This window comes from Leucopleurus acutus (assembly GCF_964270905.1).
Source record: "Leucopleurus acutus genome assembly, chromosome: 20".
Taxonomy (NCBI): domain Eukaryota; kingdom Metazoa; phylum Chordata; class Mammalia; order Artiodactyla; family Delphinidae; genus Leucopleurus; species Leucopleurus acutus.
Window position 1 is genome coordinate 38,542,618 of NC_139162.1, and position 8,770 is coordinate 38,551,387.

Below are 8,770 nucleotides of genomic sequence, written 5' to 3' on the forward strand. Positions count from 1 at the left end.
ATGACAGCCATTTTAACTGTGACATCTCATTGTAGCATTGATATGCATTTCCCTATTAGTGATGTCAAACATGTTTTCATGTACTTGTTGACCATTTGTGTGTCTTCTTTGAAAAAAAAAGTCTATTCAGAACCTCTGCCCATTTTTAATTGGGTTGTTTATTTTATTACTCTTTAGTTGTATGAGTTCTTCATATATTTTGAATATTAATCCCCTATCAGATATATGATTTGCAAATGTCTTCTCCCATTCTGATGGTTGCCTTTTCATTTTGTTGATGGTGTTTTTGCTATGCAAAACCTTTTTTTTTTTTTTTTTTGCAAAACCTTTTTAGTTTGACATAGTCTCACTTGTTAATTTTGCTTTTGTTGCTTTCAGTGTCATAGCTGAAAAATTGTTGCCAAGACCAACGTCAAGGAATTTTCCCTATGTTTTCTCCTAGGACTTTTATGGGTTTTGTTTCTATGTTTAAGTCTTTAGCCCATTTTGAGTTAATTTTTGTGAGTGGTCTAAGATAGGAATCCAATTTCATTTTACTCCCTGTGGTTATCCAGTTTTCCCAACACCATATATTGAAGACACTATCCTTTCCCTCATTTAGTATTCTCAACTCCCTTGTCAAATATTAGTTGACTGTATAGGCAAGCGTTTATTTCTTGGCTCTCAATTCTGTTTCAGTCGTCTTAAATTTCCTAAGACTTGTTTAGTGACCTTTTATATGATCTAAGCTGAAGAATGTTCCATGTGCACTTGAGAAGAATATATATTCTCCTGCTGTTGGATGGAATGTTCTATATATGTTTGTTAGGTTCTTTTGGTCTAAAGTTTTGTTCAAGTCCAACATCTCCTTGTTGTTTTTCTGTCTGTTTTTCAATCTATCCATTGTTGAAAAAGAAGTATTGAATTCCCCTACTATTATTGTACTATTGTCTATCTCTCCCTTTAGATCTGTTAGTTTTGCTTAATATATTTCATTGCTCTGATGCTGGCTGCATATATATTTATGATTGTTATATCTTCTTGATGAATTGACCCCTTTATTATTATATAATGACCTTTTTGTCTCTTGTTACCATTTTTGGCTTAAAGTCTATTTTGTTGGTACCTTCTCTCTTTAGGTTCCCATTTTCATGGAATATCTTTTTCCATCCCTTCGCTTGAGCCTATGTGTGCCTTTTAGCTGAAGTGAGCCTCTAGTGGGCAGCATATATTTGGACCTTGTTTTTGTTGTTGTTGTTGTTAATCCATCCAGCCACTCTATGTCTTTTGATTGAGGAATTCAATCCATTTACATTTTGAGTAATTATTGATAGGTAAGAACTTACTAACATCATTTTATTAATTGTTTTCTATCTGTTTCATAGTTCCCTTATTCCTCTCTTCTGTCTTGCTGCCTTCCTTTTTGAACTGATGATTTTCTGTAGTGTTATGTTTTAATTACCTTCTCTTTATCTTGTGTGAATTTGCTGTGGTTTTTGCTTTGTGGTTACCATGCATATATATATATATTTATTTATTTATTTATTATTATTTTTTATTTATTTTTATTTTTTTGTGGTACGTGGGCCTCTCACCGTTGTGGCGTCTCCCGTTGCGGAGCACAGGCTCCAGACGCGCAGGCTCAGCGGCCATGGCTCACGGGCCTACCCGCTCCGCGGCATGTGGGATCTTCCCAGACTGGGGCACGAACCCGTGTCCCCTGCATCAGCAGGAGGACTCTCAACCACTGCGCCACCAGGGAAGCCCTACTTATTTATAAAATACAGTCAATTTTATGCTTGTAACAATTTAACTTCAATCGCCTACAAAAGCTCTACCCTTTTACTCTTTCCTTTTATGTTTTTGATGCCACAATTTGCATCTTTTTATATTGTGTATCCATTAACAAATTATTATAGCTATAGCTGGGCTTTTTTTATACTTTTGTTTTTTAACTTTTGTAGAAAGTGTTTAACAAACCACCATATTACAGTTTAGAGTGTTCTTTATTGGGGGGGTTATGTTATTTTTTTAAATTAATTAATTAATTTATTTATTTATTTTTGGCTGTTATGGGTCTTCCTTGCTGCACACAGGCTTTCTCTAGTTGTGGCGAGTGGGGGCTACTATTTGTTGTGGTGCGTGGGCTTCTCATTGCAGTCGCTTCTCTTGTTGCAGAGCACAGGCTCTAGGTGCGTGGGCTTCAGTTGTTATGGCTCACAGGCTCTAGAGTGCAGGCTCAGTAGTTGTGGTGCATGGGCTTAGTTGCTCTGCAGCATGTGGCATCTTCCCGGACCAGGGATCAAACCCATGTCCCCTGCATTGGCAGGCAGGTTCTTAACCGCTGTGCCACTGGGGAAGTCCCAGTTTAGAGTATTCTGAATCTGACTATATTCTGACTATATACTTACCTTTACCAATGTGTTGTATGTTTTCACATTACAAGTTAGTATCCTTTCATTTCAGCTTGAAGAACTCCTTTCAGCATTTCTTGTAGGGCAGGTCTAGTGGGAATAAATTTCTTCATCTTTTGTTTATCAGGGAAAGCCTTTATCTCACCTTCATTTCTGAAGGACAACTTTGCTGAATATATTATTCTTGGTTGGCAGTTTCTTTCAGCACTTTAAATATATCATCCCATTCTCTCCTGGCTGAAAGGTTTCTGCTGAGAAATCCACTAATAGCTTTATGGAAGTTCCCATGTATGGATAATTTTTTCTCTCTTGCTGCTTTTGAAATTCTCTCTTTGTCTTTGATCTTAAACAATTTTATTATGTGTTTTGGAGAAGATCATTTTGGATTGATTTTGGGGCTGACGTATTAGCTTCATGAATTTGGAAGTCTAAAGCTCTCCCCAGATTTGGGAAGTTCTCAGCCATTATTTCTTTAAGTAAACTTTCTACCCCTTTCTCCCTCTCATCTCCTTTTGGGACTCCAGTGACTCATACATTGTTCCTTTTTATGGTGTCCCATAGTTCTATAGGCTTTCTTCATTCCTTCACCCTTTTTAATTTTTTCTCCTCTGATTGGATAATTTCAATTGATCTGTCTTCTAGCTCATTGACTCTTCTTTTTGGTCAAGTCTGCTGTTGAAGCTCTCTGTTCAATTCTTCAGTCATTTTATTCTTTAGCGACACAGTTTTTGTTTGGTTCCTTTTTATGTTTTCTATCTCTTTGTTGAACTTCTCATTTTATTCTGGTATTGTTTTCCTGATATCACTAAATTGTTTGTTTATGTTCTCTTGTAGCTCTCTGGGCATCTGTAAGACAATTATATTGAATACTTTGTTGGGCAATTCCTGGATCTCCATTTCTTTGGGGCCAGTTACTGGAGGTTTACTATATTCCTTTGTGGAGTTGTTTCCCTGACTTTTGATCCCTGTTGCCTTGCATAGGTGTCTGTGCATTTGTAGAAGCAGTCCCCTCTTCCAGACTTTCTAGTTTGACTTCAGTAAAGGAAGTCTTTTTTTTTATTTTTTATTTTTTTGCGGTACGTGGGCCCTGCACTGTTGTGGCCTCTCCCATTGCGGAGCACAGGCTCCGGACGCGCAGGCTTAGCAGCCATGGCTCACGAGCCCAGCTGCTCCGCGGCATGTGGGATCCTCCCGGACCGGGGCATGAACCCGTATCCTCTGCATCGGCAGGCGGACTCTCAACCACTGCGCCACCAGAGAAGCCCAGGAAGTCTTTTTTATCTGTGGGTGAGGCACACTGGGTCATGCTGTGACCCTGGGTCTAGTGGTGCAGGGCATCAACTGTGGGGGCATGTGATAGCACTGGATCTGGAGGTGTGTGTTGTCTCTTTGACTCAGGGGTCCAAAAGCATCAACAACTGTGTGGTCCTTGGTGAACACTGTGGGGGGTCACAGTGGCTGCAAAGGCTGTTGGGGTCCTCCTCAGTCTAGTAGCTAGACCTGGATCCTCCAGGTCTAGTAGCTAGGCACCTTGGCAGGCAGTGGTGATGCCCAGAGCCAGTGGTGTGCACACACTGGTCTGCAGTGGCCAGCTTTAGGTACCTCCATAGTGGCAGGGGTCAGTTGCAGATACACACATAGTGATGGCGCCCAAGTCAGGCAGAAAGGCCAGAGCCAAGTATGGGCTCATTGACAGCTACCAGGGCCCTGGCTGTTAGCACACTCTTCTGTGGCTGCATAGTCTCCCCCTACGCATGCACACTGCAGAGAGGCTGATGATGGGCATCAGGCCACTGGTGTGCAGTGCACAGCTGGAGGGGCTTGCCCCAAGCACATGCACAGTGGTAGAGGTCAGCCACTGGGCTGGCATCTTGCACTTGTGAAGCCTCAGAGACCTGAGCTGGCTGCCTGTGCAGTTCCTGGGCTCCAGTGGGGGAGAGGAGACTCAGGCAGCTGGCATCATCAAATGTGAATAGATGTGAGGCAAAAGCTGGTGAAATCTGCAGGGCGTCCATGGCAGCTGTGCTGGCCATTTGTTCCTTCCGTGGTGAAATCTGCTGGGGTTGTCTGCACAGCAGGTCACTATGAACCATGATCACTTCTGCTGCATGGCTGATACTGGTACCCCCTACTTTTCTTCCCTATTCCTAACCATCTTTGATTTTTCCACTTTGCCAGTCTGAGTGTGGTAAAACTGAAGCAGGACCTTTTTGCAGTGCTCCCAAAAGACTGAGGAAGCTAGTGGTTCACCCTGCCCTTCCTTTCCTAGAAAGAATTCTTTCTAGGTGGGATGTCCCCTCTTGGCACTGAGCAGTGTTGGCTTGAGGGATGGGTTGATGTAGGTAAAACGAAGCTTTCTTTCTTCTTTTCTTGTGAGGTTCTTCTCAGGTTTTTGTTCCACTGTCTTGCTAAAGTTTCTCACATGGACTCTGGAGCTCTCCCAGAGCTGTATTAGTTTGCAGATCATGATCTAATTGCTGATCTTTGGTAGGGGGATAGAGACTGAGTCTCCTGTGTTGCCATTTTGATGACATCACTTTTCCAAAGGCATTTCAGTGATAAGTAAAAGCCATTTATTTGTTCTGGGTTCCAGTCCAGTGTTGCAGCAGGGAGAAGGGTAACTCTGTGGTTGAATATCTGTCCTCTCCTAGAAGATGGAAGCTAGAATCCAGGAGTGGCAGGCAGGAAGTTGAATCTATGTAGACCAATCTGAATTCTACTTTGGAGTTGTTTTTTCTTTGTTTGTTTGTTTTTTAACTGAAGAGGCTATTATCTTTCAGGCTTCACCTCTCTTTCCTTGAATACTACATCTTGATAGGCTCTGGGGGCACTCAACCTGGTTTACATACCACCTCTGCCCCCATTGCTGTGTGACTTTAGGCAGCACTGAGCTTCGAATTCCTCAGCTACAGGGATTTCCCTGGTGGTCCAGTGTAAAGAATCTGCCTTGCAATGCAGGGGATGCGGGATTAATCCCTGGCCGGGAAACTAAGATCCCACTTGCCACGGGGCAACTAAGCCCATGCGCCACAACTACTGAGCCTGTGCACCTCAACTGGAGAGCCTGTGGGCCGCAAACTACAGAGCCCATGTGTCCTGGAGCATGCGCACCACAACTAGAGAGAAAAAACCTGCACACCACAACTAGAGAGAAGCCCGCATGCCACAACTAAGACCCAACACAGCCAAGAATAAAATAAATAAATAAATAAATTTTTAAAAGTTCTTCAGCTATAAAATGAGGATAAAAATGAGATTGCTGTGAGGATTAAAAGAAAATGCACTAAAGCACTTACTATTTGGTACACAGCAGGAACATAATAAATGTTGTTATTTTTGTAAACTGAGAGGGGCAGAGGTGTTATTTTTGTAAACTGAGAGGGGCAGAGGAATAGCCATGGGCTTGGGAACATAAATGTTTGGGAAGCTTCTCAATTCCCAGGAATTCTGAAAAGCAAAGTGTATATAAGAATAAGGCAGGGGCTTCCCTGGTGGCGCAGTGGTTGAGAGTCCGCCTGCCGATGCAGGGGACATGGGTTCGTGCCCCGGTCCAGGAAGATCCCACATGCCGCGGAGCGGCTGGGCCCGTGAGCCATGGCCGCTGAGCCTGCGCATCCGGAGCCTGTGCTCCGCAACGGGAGAGGCCACAGCAGTGAGAGGCACACGTACCACAAAAAAAAAAAAAAAAAAAAAAAAGAATAAGGCAGGGCTGGAGGAACCAAGATGGCGGAGTAGAAGGACGTGCTCTCACTCCCTCTTGTGAGAACACCAGAATCACAACTAGCTGCTGGACAATCATCAACAGAAAGACACTGGAACTCACCAAAAAAGATACCCCACATCCAAAGACAAAGGAGAAGCCACAATGAGATGGTAGGAGGGGTGCAATCACAGTAAAATCAAATCCCATAACTGCTGGGTGGATGACTCACAGACTGGAGAACACTTATACCACAGAAGTCCACCCACTGGAGTGAAGGTTCTGAGCCCCATGTCAGGCTTCCCAACCTGGGGGTCTGGCAACGGGAGGAGGAATTCCTAGAGAATCAGACCTTTAAGACAAGTGGGAATTGATTGCAGGACTTCGACAATACTGGAGGAAACAGAGACTCCACTCTTGGAGGGCACACACAAAGTAGTGTGCGCATCGGGATCCAGGGGAAGGAGCAGTTACCCCAGGGGAGACTGGACCAGACCTACCTGCTACTGTTGGAGGGTCTCTTGCAGAGGTGGGGGGGTGGGGCTGTGGCTCACCGTGGGGACAAGGACACTGGCAGCAGAAGTTCTGGGAAGTAATCCTTGGCATGAGCCCTCCCAGAGTCTGTCATTAGCCCCACCAAAGAGCCCAGGTAGGCTCCAGTGTTGGGTTGCCTCAGGCCAAACAACCAACAGGGAGGGAACCCAGCCCCACCTATCAACAGTCAAGTGGATTAAAGTTTTACTGAGCTCTGCCCACCAGAGCAACAGTCAGCTCTACCCACCACCAGTCCCTCCCATCAATCCTCTTAGATAGCCTTATCCACCAGAGGGCAGAGAGCAGAAGCAAGAAGAACTACAATCCTACAGCCTGTGGAACAAAAACCACATTCACAGAAAGATAGACAAGATGAAAAGGCAGAGAGCTATGTACCAGATGAAGGAAAAAGATAGAACCCCAGAAAAACAACTAAATGAAATGGAGATAGGCAACCTTCCAGAAAAAGGATTCAGAATAATGATAGTGATGATGATCCAGGACCTTGGAAAAACAATGGAGGCAAAGATCGAGAAGATGCAAGAAATGTTTAACAAAGACCTAGAAGAATTAAAGAACAAACAAACAGAGATGAACAATACAATAACTAAAATGAAAACTACACTAGAAGGAATCAATAGCAGAATAACTGAGGCAGAAGAACGGATAAGTGACCTGGAAGACAGAATGGTGGAATTCACTGCTGCAGAACAGAATAAAGAAAAAAGAATGAAAAGAAATGAAGACAGCCTAAGAGACCTCTGGGACAACATTAAAACTGCAACAACATTTGCATTATAGGGGTCCCAGAAAGAGAAGAGAGAGAGAAAGGACCACAGAAAGTATTTGAAGAGATTATAGTTGAAAACTTCCCTAACATGGGAAAGGAAATAGCCACCCAAGTCCAGGAAGTGCAGCGAGTCCCATACAGGATAAACCCAAGGAGAAACATGCTGAGACACATAGTAATCAAATTGGCAAAATTAAAGACAAAGAAAGATTATTGAAAGCAGCAAGGGAAAAATGACAAATAACATACAAGGGAACTCCCATAAGGTTAACAGCTGATTTCTCAGCAGAAACTCTACAAGCCAGAAAGGAGTGGCATGATATACTTAAAGTGATGAAAGGGAAGAACCTGCAACCAAGATTACTCTACCCGGCAAGGATCTCATTCAGATTCGTTGGAGAAATCAAAAGCTTTACAGACAAGCAAAAGCTAAGAGAATTCAGCACCACCAAACCAGCTCTATAAAAAATTCTAAAAGAACTTCTCTAAGTGGGAAACACAGAGAAGAAAAGGATCTACAAAAACAAACCCAAAACAATTAAGAAAATGGTCATAGGAACATACATATCGATAATTACCTTAAACATGAACGGATTAAATGCTCCAATCAAAAGACACAGGCTTGCTGAATGGACACAAAAACAAGACCCATATATATACTGTCTACAAGAGACCCACTTCAGACCTAGGGACACATACAGACTGAAAGTGAAGCGATGGAAAAAGATATTCCATGCAAATGGAAATCAAAAGAAAGCTGGAGTAGCTATACTCATGTCAGATAAAATAGACTTTAAAGAATGTTACAAGAGACAAGGAAGGACACTACATCATGATCAAGGGATCAATCCAAGAAGAAGATATAACAATTATATATGCACCCAACATAGGAGCACCTCAATACATAAGGCAACTGCTAATAGCTATAAAAGAGGAAATTGACAGTAACACAATAATAGTGGGGGACTTTAACACCTCACTTATGCCAATGGACAGATTTATCCAAATTGAAAACAAACAGGGAAACAGAAGCTTTAAATGACACAACAGACCAGATAGATTTAATTGATATTTATAGGACATTCCATCCAAAAACAGCAGATTACACTTTCTTCTCAAGTGCACATGGAACATTCTCCAGGATAGATCACATCTTGGGTCACAAATCAAGCCTCAGTAAATTTAAGAAAATTGAAATCATATCAAGCATCTTTTCTGACCACAACGCTATGAGATTAGAAATGAATTACAGGGGAAAAAAACGTAAAAAACACAAACACATGCAGGCTAAACAATATGTTACTAAATAACCAAGAGATCACTGAAGAAATCAAAGAGGAAATCAAAAAATGC